The sequence below is a fragment of the Prosopis cineraria genome, unplaced genomic scaffold (genome assembly GCF_029017545.1).
Source record: "Prosopis cineraria cultivar Desert tree isolate PC_DT_omini unplaced genomic scaffold, ASM2901754v1 PC5, whole genome shotgun sequence".
Classification (NCBI taxonomy): Eukaryota; Viridiplantae; Streptophyta; class Magnoliopsida; order Fabales; family Fabaceae; genus Prosopis; species Prosopis cineraria.
Window position 1 is genome coordinate 11,350,834 of NW_026555336.1, and position 14,178 is coordinate 11,365,011.

General features: G+C 29.0%; 1 pseudogene; it reads right to left on the reverse strand.

The window, feature by feature from the left end:
- Window positions 1-6,845: 6,845 nt before the first annotated feature.
- Window positions 6,846-12,925, reverse strand: LOC129310455 (SPX domain-containing membrane protein At4g22990-like; annotated as a pseudogene).
- Between the last annotated feature and the right edge of the window lie 1,253 nt (window positions 12,926-14,178).

A 14,178-nucleotide genomic window follows, 5' to 3' on the forward strand; every position in this document is an offset into this window, starting at 1 on the left:
ATAACTTTGATTAATTATAGAGATATAAATCAAAGACATAGGCATTTGAAAGGATTTGAGTGTTGGACCGACCTGCTATAAAAAAGATATATTATATAAGTCATAAGATTATTTCATATGTAATCATGTCATTAAGCCCTTTGATTTGAGATCATCATGGATTCTTATATGATGACTACTAAACTTTGACTTATCAAAAGTCACCTTTAATTGAGTGATCATAAAGGTTATACTTAAGTTTAGTAATATTTATGTAGAGAATATGAGTGCTCAAAATAAAATTTATCTCTCACATTAATTGAGAGATATTGCTGGGCCTCTCGATGAGAAAGGCTGAAAAAATATATGGTCATACTACAATAAAAAGGATTTTTTTATTGTTATAGTCAGTCTACTCAAAGATTGAGAAAGTATTAGTCAGGTAAAGGAGAATGTCAATTTCGTATCTCACACTTGATTAAAATATTGCGTGACATAAGGGATGTGATACGATTTTATGATAGATTACATTGGATCATTGATCTCTATATGAATTAGGTAATTATAATGTCTCGTTAGAGGCTACTTATAACATGTGAGCTTGTAGCATTATCGGCCTACTACCAACTTCATATGGGTCTACAGGATTGCATATAAGAATAGCCTATCTCAAGCTATAATGTTCAAGTTCATTAAATCTGAAGTGTATTTAGATTCAATAAATATAAATGCTTTATCTAGGGTAAACAAGTTTTTTTTATATATATATATATATGCATTTGAATATTTATCTGATAAATATATATATATATATATATAATATAATAAGTATATATGATATATTATATTATATTATATTATATTATGTTATGTTATGTTATGTTATGTTATGTTAGTTTTAAAATTTAGTTTTATATAATAAATTAAATTTAATTACTAACATGATATAAGAAAATATTATATTAGTTCTATAATTTAAATTTATGAGATAAATTTAAATTAATATGATATTATAGATTAAATCTATAAGATAAATTTAATTAAATTTTTTGGACTCATAAGAAAAGACAAAAATCCCAATTTATATAAGATAAATAGGGTATCATAAGTGAGTCTCTTGATAGCAAAACTTTAAGAGCCATCATGAAAATACCTCAGAAACAAAAGGAGCATTTGATTGATGAACAAACAGACATTAGATACAAAGAGCGCTAGCACGCTGTTCGTATTGAAAAGCTGTTCGTGTGGATATTATAAAAAAAGTATATTTATATTGTTAGCTTTGAGATCCAAACACTTGAAGAAAACATGTGAGAAGTTTGAAAATAAAAAAATAACTCTTTTATCTACCTTATTTTAAATCAGTTCGATCGGTCTGTGATCGTGATTGAAGTTTTGAATTTTAATTTTTCGCTATACCTCTCAATCTAACACCACATATATCGATTATTTACTATTTTTTTAACCATATTCAATGTTTATGTAAGAAAGTAGACTTTTGTTTTCTACATAAAATATAATTAATAATTAATGACTTTTAAAGTTTCGATGAAAATTTTTGAAAGTGACTTAAAAATAAATTGAATTAATTTATACTAGTATGAATTTGAATATATATATATATTATATATTCGTCAATGTAACATTAATATGAATTCATACTACGTGCATAAAAATACGCACATAATCAATTAAGTTTGGTTTATTGATTAATTAAAAGCTAAATCAGTAGTTATGGATTAGCCTATTTATTAAAAAGGTTAGACCAGTTTTGGACCTTTGCTTTAAGTCTACTTAATTTCCGAGTCTAACAAACCAGCGTATTTACATATATTATTATTATTATTATTATTATTATTATGTAATATATTATTTATATATATATAACTTATAATATATGTAATATATATATATATAATATTTAATTTAGGGATTATGAAATAATCGACTTCGTCCCCATCCTTTCTTTGGTCCCTTTCTTCTCATTAATTCTTCCTCCGAATCAAAACTCAAAAGCACTGTACAGGTCTTCCTTACTTGGGTTTTTTTATTAGCTTTTTTCATCATTTAATGTTTTAATCAATATATTCTTTTTATTTTTAGCTTATTGGTTATGTTTTCAATTATATTAGATTTATATATTGATTTTAATATTCTTAATTTATTATTGTATTGTATTATAATTAGTATAATTAGTAAGTTCTCTTTATTATCATATATTGTAGTTCATAAACAGGTTGTGTACATGCATGCTTTAATAGTTTTAAAGTATATTTAAAACATTTAAAACCAATATGTAAGTTTATTTAAAAAGCCTAATTTTAAGTAGGCTTTTAAAAAAATTTTCAAATCAGTTTAAACTTTAGTTAGGCTCAAGTTTGAACTATAAGATAAACCTTAAATATTTTTAGGTTAAGCTCATGTTTCTAAACATAATATATAACCTTATATATTTTCGCCTCTAAAAACGAGCATGCCTTCTTATAAATTTTAGTATTTTACCCTATCTATTTCTATTTACAAGCCATATTTTGTGAATTCATACAAAGAAAATAAATCAATTAAAAGTAGGTGATTGTCTTAAAATTATCCCACATTTCCACGAAACATCTTTAATTAAATGCACATTATTTACTGTTCCTCTCAATCATATGTGTGTGTATATATATATATAACCAGTACTCTTTCGTTTTTTAATATAAAACAATGTTAACAAACTTTGTGTTTATTAAAAAATATTAGTTATATCATTAAAATTATAATATATATATATATATATATATAACTTTAAGTTTTAATTTTTTATGTAATTAATGATTATAATGAATTATTGTTAGGAATTTAAATGACAATAAATAAATAAAGGAAAAAATTTAAAAAACATTAATTATTCGAAGTTTGTTTTATATTCACGATCAAAAAAATCTATCAAACTACGTGGTCTTACATTAAGGACTCGAAGAGTATTTAATAATATTCTTGCTTGGGTAGTATTAAAAAATATTAATTGATTCATACATTTTACAAAAATAACTCTATATATATACAAATACACACACACAAACATCAAAACCAAATAGACACGGAGGTAATATTTATACCTCATACTGAGATTTATAATAGACTTGAGAGCAATGAGAATGAAGGTGAAATACAACAGTACTCCTTTTTCTATTTATAGAATAGAGAATATATTTGTTTTAATTTTATTTATAAGACACTTCAATAATTATTGTGTGTATTTTTACCTTTTTATCTTTGTTAAATGTTGAAAGAATTATTAAATGTTAGAGTATTTAATTTTTAAAGTATGTATATTTAATAGGGTTAAAGTTAAAAATTTATTGAATATTTAAATAAAGTTAATAATAATATTTAAGATTTTTTTAATTTTAATAAAAATATTAAGAGTGACTTATAATAGAAAAAGAGAGAATAGCATGAAAGAAAGGTTGGAATCTAATTTTGGAGACTTATTAATGAAGGAATTGAATGGTGTTGAGAGGATCCACGTACGTATTTGTTCTTTCGTTTTCAATATAGTTTTAATTAGAGGTGAGAGTATACTATACACACACATGTATAAAGTCAAATCTAATTAAGAGAGAAACAAGTGGCCATATAAAATTATGATTTACGTTTAGCAAAATGTGGGGAAAGATTTTAATGGGATTCAACTACTCACTCGTAAGTTGCTCAGATCCACTTAATGCTGCGGAAAGCAAGCAAGTGGAAACGTCTTTAATAATGCCTCATGTTATAATTACTATTTCATCAAGGGCCTCAATAATAATGCCTTATCTTTTAGATGTATATGCAATACAACTGTATAAATCCTTCCCAATTTCATCATTTCATTTCAAACATTTAATATATACTCCCTCATCTGGTCTTTGTTATATGACACGTTCAATCATTTCATGTATTTTAAGAAAATTTAATTTTTTTTCTTGATATCATATAAAAATGATATGTATTTTCATTTTTATCCTTAACTTTGAATAATAATATAACTATGTTAAATACCTTCAAACTAATTAAGAATAGATAAAATTGAAAAAAAGTGATTTAATTATTACAAGATATCCTATATTTTGGATTAAAAATTACTTCTAGAAAGCATATTATAAATAGGACCAGAGGGAATAATATATATTTCTTCTAATCTTATTTATAAGTCACTTCTTACATATTTTACCGACATTAAGAAAAACCTTAAATCTTATTAACTTTGTCTTATAATGATAGAAAGGTAAATAAGAACATAAAAAATAGTGAAATGCTCTATAAATAGGACTAAAATTAATCTTCTTTTTCTATTTTATAAATAGGATTAGAAGAGTATATTGTTGCCATCTACTCAAGTCATAAAATAATTTACGCTGCCTTGCATTTGTAAATGTTTTGTAAAAAGTAGTACAGTATATTCCCTCTATCTAATATTATAATTCACTTTTAATAGATCAATCACACCCCTAATAAGTTAGTTAATTAATTTTAAAATTACATACTCTTTCTATGTTTACCTTATTTAATATGATATCTTAATTGAAAAATCTTATTAATTATACTCTTAATTAAGGGTATTTTTGAAAAAAATATTATTAATTGCACCTTAAAAAACTTAAAATGTCTTATTTTTTTAACATCTCATCTAAAAAAATACTTCATATTTTTTTAATAGACAGAGTATACAACTAAAATGTCAAGCAAAGTGTTTTTTTTTTTTGAACATTTTGTATCGGTGAGAAATGCTAGACTTCTCCTTATTCTATTGCTATAATACACACACATATATGAGCGTGTGCTCGTATACACACACACATATATGCATGCATGCATGCATGCATATAATGGTTAGAATTTGAATTTCGAATCACTTGTTTAAATAATAAGAATCCATAACACTCATAATATTAGAGTTTGATAATGTTGGTTCATAATTATCCTTAAATATATCATTTTTTCAAATCTTATTCCCATTCCTATAAATATATTCCACAAACCAAACTTGCCCAAAATTTAATTAGGATAAAAAAACACTAATTATAATAATTTTTTAATACTCATACACAATATATATGAGATTTATATATAAGATTTTTCTTAAGTTTTTGGTTCATACTTTATACTTATTAATAATCAGATCTCTAAGACCAAAAGGACGATGCAATGCATTGTAAGGTTCACATTTGGGTCAGCAAACCCAAAATTAAAACCGAAAATCAAACCAAATAAAACTGAGTTGGGTCAATTTGATTCAATCTATCTAGTTTTACAGTTTAATTCGGTTATTTTTTTTTCAATAATTTTTTATTTATTCGATTTGATTAAGTCTTGCTCTCTCTTGGAGTCAAACCGATAGAATAATCAAAAATATTCTTTTCATTTTATTTTTTCAATGTCATAAATTAAAATAAACTAAGAAAAAAACAAGTGAACTAGCACCCTAATCCTTATTTACTTATTCTTTAAGATTAATATGCAATTTGAATTTTAAGCTTTTAAAAGATACATTATGAACTCTAAACAATTTAAGTTGATGCAATTTTGGCCCTATCATTAAGTTTAAATGAATATTTGTCAAATTGAGACTTAACGTGTAATTTTCACTAAATGAGGACAGGAGAAAAAGGGAGAGTAAAATTTAGTAAAAATTACATATTAGACCCTAATTTGATAGACGTTTGTTGAAATTTAATGTTAGGGGTGAAATTATCATAACTTTAATAGTTTAGAGTTCAAAATATATCTTTTAAAAATTTAAGGTTCAAAATTGCTCTTGGACCTATATTTAGAGTTCAAATTGTATGTTAATCCTGCTATTTATTTCAATTTGCATGTCTTTTCTGGTTAATGCATATTGTATTTCGATCTAGTGCTTCTTCCTTTTTTTCATTAGCCGATCTACTGCTTCTTGCGATTTTATTTGGATATATTTGGATTTAATGCTTATATCTAATACATCATGGTTATTTTATTTCAGTTCGTACATTTTTTTCAGTTTGGTTCAATGCTTCTTTTATTTAGTGGCCATGCTCAGCAGTGGGGTAAAAATAATAAAACTTGCAAAATTAGGTCAATGGGCCAATTTTGAGTCAATAAATTGAATTGAAAAACTGAACAAACCATGTTATTTCAATTCGACTTAGTTTCGGGTATCATATAAAGTTCAATTCGATTTAATCCAAAGTTTTAAGCTAGTTCAGTTCATTAGTTTGTTCGATTTGACACCAAACAACTGAAAGATGGCTAAATTCTAAAATTGACAAACACGAAAAAATAATTATTAAGCACGACATATTGTCGGGCAAACTATAATTTTCGCTAAACTCAATTACCCTCAGGTGAAGCCACCATCACCATAGGAAAAAATTTTAAAGTAAAGAAATCTAATTTTCCTCAACCAAAAAAGTTATATAAATTTAATAAAATAACTATATTGCTAAAATCAATTTTAAAGTAAAGAAATCTAATTTTCCTCAACCAAAAGTTATATTAATTTAATAAAATAACTATATTGCTAAAGTATGTGATTATAGCAAGTGCGTGATAGTAGTCTTGCCACAGAAATCAGACAACAAAATTTTTAATTGTACTTTAATCCAAACAATCAATGAAACAAAGAATACAACAAAATAACCAAAAAAAAAAAAAAAAAAGCAGATAGTACGTAGCTGTGTCATAAGACAGTTTAAGAACAACATTGCTACATTAATAATGTTTCCTTGGGGTCTCCTTACAAGGAAGTTATTGATAATCACCAACATTAATCAGAGGGGGAAAAAAAACTAACAAGATGGTGATTGAAGAAAAAGTATATTGACAAATGAACAAATATACAAGGTATAAATCAGGCATCAAGGCTCATGGATGGTAAAGAATTAATTACCAAAAGAGCTGAATGATGAGGCAAAGATGGTAATAATAAGGAAGTAAGAAATAATCAGAACAAGGAATTGTAGGTACAGAAGGTGGCAACAATGGAGGCAATGCAAGCTAGAAGAGAAGGAAGCAGAGTGAGATTAAGTAGTTTATTTACTCCCAACAAGCCTGCAAGTGTAATGGTTGCATCAGCTATGACTCTGGCTATTGTGCGGGCCTCTGTGGACGGAAGTCGGAGTATGTTCCTCGAGATAGCCTCGACGACATCACTCGAGAAAGCAGCGACAAGTTCACTCCTGCAAACCAGATCAGTTGGTTGATTATTCAGTGAGAGAAGTAGAAGAAAGAGGATGGAATAAGATCTTTATTGAGTTAACTATCTTTGGCTAGCTCAGGCGATAAGGGTAGGATAGAATAGAGACGCTGTCAAAAGGTCGAATCCTCTTGGTATGATTACCAAAAAAAATGCACTTCATGAAATTTAATATGCTTTCTCCATGTACACAATTTCAGAGGATTTTTCAAAACTGGGTAAATGAGTAAATTGATTCATAAACTATAGGTTCAAAAGTGATTGGGATCTCAAATTTATTTTTTGTGTAATGTTACCCTTCAACTTTCGAAAAACGTGCAATCGGTCCTTGTTATTAACAAAAATTAACTTTGACTGTTAGTTGATTAGAAAATAATAGAAAAAGACCTCAAAAATTATAAAAAGGAACTAAAATTTTTCAGTCATTTTTTGTAATTTTTGAGTCATTTATTATAATTTTTTTAATATTTTTTGTTATTTTGGAGGTCATTTTGCATTATTTTTTGGTCAACTAACGATCAAAGTCAACTTTTGATGATGATGGCATCTAGATTGTACCATTTTCAAAAGTTATAGGGGAATGTTGTATAAAAAATGAGTTTAGAGTCCTAGACACTTTTGAATTTATAGTTTAGCCCATCAATTTGCTCATTTATCCTTTCAAAATTGATAAGATGAGCCTTCTAAATTTCAGAAGGAAGTTTTGAGGTTTTAGATTGAGTTTGTAATCTGAGGTTTGGCTCTTCATTTATTTGTCTGTAACTATGTTGAGCTTCGTATATTTACACACAGACCAATATCAAGTATTGATCACACTGCATATATTTGACTTTGAGTAGTGTGACTTCAAATAGTTTTTATAAATATTTTGATGTTCATTTTCTGCTACTCTTGTTCATCTGTTGGTTTTTAAATTATTATGTGAATATCATTGTGTATTTATGTTTGAGAAGGTCTTAAGTTTTTTAGTTTGTCGATCTAGGTTATGTTTACAACTAATGTAGAAAGTGAAGTATTAATTCATTTTTTAAACTATTCAATGTTTTTCTACCGTGGATGCACACCAATACAGAAAATACTTTTCTACATCAGTTGCATCCCTTGAAACAACATCATTTTTTGAACCACTATAGAAATCTTTTTTAACTACTATTAAAGACTCCTTTCTGTTATAGTATTGGTCATCTTTGTGGCTATGGTATTGATTATTCGTTAATAAAATTTGTTAATATGGTCATTTTTCTTTAGCAGTAACTAAACATCGAATCTTACCTTCAAGTACCTCAGCGGCAACAAACATGAGGAGAGCAGCACAGATGTATTGTGGCTGAGAGTATGGAACAAACAAATTGAAGCTCCATAGTATGCCTATGCAAACCATAATTTCAGACGCTAACAGAATATGCCTGCATCACAAGGAATCTGTTAGCATCAACATTGCTTAATGTAATAATATCTTTCATTTTTCTGCAAATAAACCAGACACAGCAATATTCTTAAAGAAACATCACCTGTCCTCAAACATGTTGCTTATGTAGCTTCCAACAACAATGTTAACAGGCAGAACAGTCAAGCCAAGGCAAGCAAGAAATATAGCAACAGAACTTGTTGACCAGTTGAAGTAGTATGATGTGATGACACTTGATTCTGATAGTAAAATTTCCATAGCAAACTTAAGCATGAAATATATCAGCAGCTGGACCTGTTCATGTTCAAAAAGAAAATTTCAGCCAAGCATTGGATCAAATTTCTACATGCATCATCTAATGATATTTATCTGAAAATAGTAGATTATAATGAGGTTTTGAAGAAGTCAGGGCCAGAAAACCATGAGACAAATTGTCATGAGTACAAGTTCAAAGGGCAAGTCCATCCTAAAAAAACTAGCTTGTTGAGTTGGAGAGTCTCTCTCACTTATAAACCTTACTCAACTTGTGAACTTCCTCTATGTGGGACTTGTGACATGTCACTCTCTCAAGAGCTAATGTTCTCGGCAGCTCTACTTTATGACATTTTACTTGGCCTCCTACTAGTCAGAACCTTTTGTAGGCAATCTTTTTTGTGACACTAGCTTCTCAATGAAAGTACCAATATCATGAGTATAAATTTAAAGGAAGAGCCCATTCTAAAAGTCTAGCTTGTGGATGGGAGAGCTCCTCTCACTTATAAACTTCATTCCACTTGTGAGGCTTCCCGATATAAAATTTATGATAATGCCACCCCGTTGAGAGCCAATGTTCCTAATGACTCCACTTTACGGCACTTTACTCAACTTTTTATTAATCGGAACCCTTCATGGGTAGCCATTTCCTTGGCATCAGCCTCTCATCGAAAGTACTAATGTCATGAGCACAAGTTCAAAGAGAGAGCTCATTTCAAAAGACTAGCTTATCTATTATGAGGAAGAGCCTTTCACACTTATAAATCTCACTCTAGTTGTGAGTTGTGAGGCTTTTCAATGTGGGATTCATGACACAAATTTAGTGTTTTATTCTTTGAACTTACTACTCCTAAATACAAGTTACATTAAGCAGCAATTACAAATATTTAATTTTGATATACGGTTTTTAATTTAGTATGATAAGTTGATACAGTTCTAAAATCATATGGGTTGACAATTCAAGATTAGAGTTACTCACAAACTTTTACAGAAGGTGTAAGGAATCTGTATGCGGATCCAATTGAATTGGCTGGCATGCGAGATTCCTCTGGAGCTTCTTCACTATCCTGCTCACCATCTTCATCCACTTCATCTTCTGAAGTAATCAGCAATGGCTTTCTAAGGCCCTTTTCAAGTGAATCATTTTCGGGTTCAAATAAAAAGAAATTCATATCCACTTAAGTGTAAGAAAATAATGTAGTAATAGCTTAATAGGTGTTTTTAAAACATATTTTAGAAACAGATAGACAAGATAATTTAGAAGGATCACTTCAAGTCAGAAAACTACCCTTCTCCATGATTTCATGGCAATTTAGCAGAAATTTTATGAATTAACCATGAATCTGAGCTTAACTATTTATTTAGCTTTTATTGTTTTTAAGGATGATCACCTGTGAGTTTGTTGTAGATTAAAGAGAAAACATAATCTTTGGTTTTTATAGTTTTATTAGGTTTTTCTTTTAGTTCCTGTAGTTTTTTTTTTCTAGTGTTTTCAATTCCTATAAAGACTAAAACCATTGAAAAAAATGGAAACTATAGGGATTTGGAAAACAAAGGTCACCTAATCTTTCTGAAATTATAAGAACTGAAAACATTGGATATAACTATAGGGATTAAAAGCAAAACTTGATGAAATTATAGGGATTAAAGATTGCATTTTCCCTAGATTAAAAGTCACCAGAATAATCAACAATATAGCATCATTTGAGTGGATCTCTTGAAAACTGTTTTTCAAATGTCATGATATTATTGGATAATAATCACCAAAAATAATTTTATAAAGTCTAGTTCTTTCTACGAGTACTTTAATCTGAAGAAGCACAGAGTTTTATAGATGAAACAAAAATTACAGTCCATAATGCATGAACAATTTTCGTCCCTCTTGTAATAGAGCAAGAAGTTGACGTTATTCTGATTAGAGACTGTTTTAATTTGTTTGAACTCTGTAGATGCTCACATACGTGTATCAGAGGACTGATATGCAGATTAATGATCTAACAAGGACACAACTTGAAGAAATCAGAAATCATCAGTAAAACAGGTGATTCAATATATGTTTGAATACCAGCAGCTTTAGGTTGATGAGGTATTTGCTTCTCTTCAGTCTCAAAAGCAGGTTCATTAAAAGTGAACCACAACAATACCAAATATAAGAGCCAAGCAACAGCCATAACCCACCCAGGCAAGGTTTCCTGATTGAAGGTAAGCTTATAAATCTTAAACTTGGTTTGAAGTAATCCAGCAAGTGCAGGACCACAAGCCACTCCAAGAGCACTGGCACTCACAAAGCCAGCCGATGCTTGCATTCGGATTTTTAATGGCACACAATCACTGATAAAACGACGGTTCACAGCTCTAGCTGAACCAAGCCTGCAATTTCAATCCAGCATGAAGGCCTTGTGTCAAATCAAGAAAATTCTAGACTGAAATGTTTGTATCAGAACTTGTGTTCATCAAGTAATGTGATGAAGAGAAAGAGGAGCACTTACTTACCCACAGAAAAGCCGACCAAATAAGAGAACCCGGAGTGAATTAAGATCAAAAGCCAAAGCATACATGGTGTTGCCCAGGAAAAGAACAATGCTGCTGAATACAAGTGGCTTAAAGTAAGATTTATTTGAACATGCACTGAAGTATACGGAAGAAAACAACTGAGCAACAGCCATTGCCCCAATCACAACACCACAAACTGTTGCTGCCGCCCCAAGGCTCATTGAGTAATCATCTGCCGTTGGGACAATAATATAAGTATTGACCATATACAAGAATGTGTTCACCAAGTTCAGCATTAGAGACATAAAATTGTATCTCTCTTCTCCAGCTTGTTCCTCAGGTGGTGAAGGTAGCTCTTCTTGTATAATCAGTGCATGTTTCGCCATAAAGTTCAGAAAGTTTGTCGACCGGGTTAGCCTTTCTACTGCTGCATTTATGGAATTAATCACAGGATCCTGTATATAAGACCCGCCAGACATGATGAATAATCACTTTTATCTTGAAAGATTCTCAGTGATGTCAGACATCAGTAGTGTAAAAGAATGTTGAGAAAGAACATGGCAAAAGAAAACCAATGAACAATGAGGCAGAGAGAGCAAAAGCTACCTGGAGGGGAAGATTAGGCTGATCATAAATTGATAAGTAGCTTCCTTGATGGTGTTGAAGTTCGTGAAGATTGGGAGACAAAGCTCCCACAACAGCTCCAATCCCCTACAAGTTCAACATTGTTGATGTTCATTCCTGCTCTTATTGATTCTGAAAAGTTAATCACATTGTAAAATCTGTATGCTTGAACTAAACACATTACCACTTGCTTGAGTACTTGTTGCAGCTCAGAGTAAGGGTGATCCGCACGAGTTCGAACATAGTAATCAGTGAGTTTATAGCCTAATCGTTTGTCAAACTTCTTCAAAATCTTACGCAAACCAACAGCATTGATCTCTACAAAATAGAGAAGCTCCAATAGATCTTGTCCTGCTGCTCTGTTTGCTTCTCGTAGTTCAGGTGCTTTGCTTAGATCATATTGCTGCTGAAGAGCTTCATGCTCCTCTCCAAGCTTTGCTATCTTGCTTGCTAAAGTCCCTTCTTGTTTCAAAATAAAAAGAACAATCTTCTCAATCTGCAATATTACAACAATACAATGAGTGCAACAAATGTAACCCAACATAAGAATTGAATTACATATATTATCTTGTGATTAAAGGATACTAAATGAATATAACGATGCATGCAACAAATAGAGAGAACAGACCTGATGATCCAGCATTATTGAGAAATCCCTGAGTACTTGCCGACGATCTTGTGTTCCCAGCTGAATTTGATGAGCATAATGTTTTACTTTTTTCTTCATCAGCTTGTAGTTTATGTAATATCTGGACAACAATATGAGGATCGTGAATATGAAACCAAGTTATACTACCGAGGATTATTAGCAAATATATATATATATATATATATGCCTCGAAACTTGTAACTCTCAAAACCAGAGGCAAAACCATAGAAACATACATTTGCCATTCTTCAATTCGTCGTTGTTGCAACTTTTTCCCAAACTCAACCATCTCTCTGGAATTTAAAAGTTACTCTGCGAAATTATTCCTGCTGAAACAATCCAGAACGATATCAATGGAGACACAGTGAGATTGCAAATACGTTATATTCAGTGGTGTTAATCTTCTAAAGCATTGTTAGAAAATCAAAGAGAAGAAATGCATCAACATATGAGAGATTATTATCGAAAATGTATGATCATTACCGAACTGACTTTGGCTGCTTGGTAACGTCACGAACAACTAAGCGCGATTTATATACAAAGGAGTTTATTCAGAAAATACACAGAACATTCTGATCATATCATCAAGATCAATAATGTTATGTAAATCATAATAGCTTTTACCGTGAATTAATTATTTAATATATCAAACATACTTAAATTTAACCTGAATGGTTTTGAATTTTAAATTTTTTATAAATTTTTGTTTTATATTACAGCATATTTTCATTTCATTTTATATTTTCATTTCATTTTATACTTTCCTTCTAACAAGTCAGAATATTGAAATCATTCGGTTTCTAACCAACTTATATGCAACTTGAATTATTTTATTTTTATTTTTTAAAAAAATTATTTTTCATTAACAATATATCACATTTGATTTTATTTTACCCTTTTTTTCGTAACGCATCAAAACCTTCATATGATATAAAAATAAAATAGGTTAATTCAACAAGTAGGTTCGTTAATTAATAAAACATTAACAATTTATCATATTTATTAAATGTATTTAAAATTTTTTAAAAATAAATTATAACTTTTAAAGGAAAAAAAGTCTTAATAAAAACATTTTTAGGAATGAAATAGATTTTTTTATTTTATCAAACTTATGTAAAAATAAGGATAAAAAATCTTAATAAAAAATATTTTTAGAAATGAAATAAATTTTTTTATTTTATCAAACTTATGTAAAAATTAAAAATAGATGCATAATCTTAAAAAAATTAATTGGTAAATTAAAAATCCTTTTATAACCATCTAACAATGCTAACAAAAAAGAAAAGTTAACCATTTTCAGGATATATAAGTTGGGGAGAATATTATTTAGGACCGAGAATAATTGAGTGCTATGCTTAGACCCTTTTTGGTTACTACAACTGAATTGGATGGAATGAATTAAAAAAAATAATACAAAAATAAATCAAATCACTATTCCCATCATGGTAAATATAATAAAATTTATTAATATATGTTATAAATATGAGAATCATTAAATCTTTTAAAAATTTAATAAATCATGATTTTTAATTTCATAAATTAAATTATTCTTCTATCTTATGAATGTGATTCATC